This window comes from Austrofundulus limnaeus, unplaced genomic scaffold (assembly GCF_001266775.1).
Source record: "Austrofundulus limnaeus strain Quisiro unplaced genomic scaffold, Austrofundulus_limnaeus-1.0 Scaffold1368, whole genome shotgun sequence".
Classification (NCBI taxonomy): Eukaryota; Metazoa; Chordata; class Actinopteri; order Cyprinodontiformes; family Rivulidae; genus Austrofundulus; species Austrofundulus limnaeus.
The window spans coordinates 59,638-60,366 of record NW_013953770.1 but is presented as its reverse complement, the minus strand read 5'-3'; positions in this window follow the sequence as shown (position 1 = coordinate 60,366).

Genomic DNA, 729 nt, shown 5'->3' with positions numbered 1-729 from the left:
ATGATGATGATGATGATGATGACCATATAACTCAGTTTTTTGACGTTCTTCACACTTCCTGTTTGTCTTGTTTCTTCTGGTTGCAGGTAAAGAGGAGCTGCCATGTTGGCCTCCTTCATTTCCTCATCAGTCCTCCTCCTTGTCCTCCTACCACCTTCCTCCCACCCAGCAGACCCCTCTGTGCAGTGGATTCGGCTGGAGGGCTCTCCTCTTTCTCACCTGTTGGTTGATCTGGAGACAAGGTGTGTGTATGTGGGCGGAGTTGACCACCTGTACCAGCTGACGTCTGACCTGGAGATCATGTCACATGTGAAGACTGGCCCTCACCTGGACTCCCCAGACTGCCTCCCCCCTATTGTTCCTCAGGAATGTCATTCAGCCACGCCCACTCACAACCATAACAAGCTTCTGCTGCTGGAAGCTGGGCAGGGGGCGGAGCCAGGCAGCCTGATCGTCTGTGGTTCACTCTTCCAAGGAATCTGTGACAAAAGGTAAATCACTATTATTGTAAAGAGGAGGTAAACTTCTAATGTCACTTTTAGAAACTACTGTTGAACTGTTTGCAGCTGTGACACCAGCAGGAACACACACACCAAACATCTGACCATGACACAAGACATGAAGACAAACAACTGGTCACAGACCTGTGAGGGTCAGATCTGACCCTCACAGGTCTGACCCTCACAGGTCTGACCCTCACAGGTCTGACCCTCACAGGTCTGACCCTCA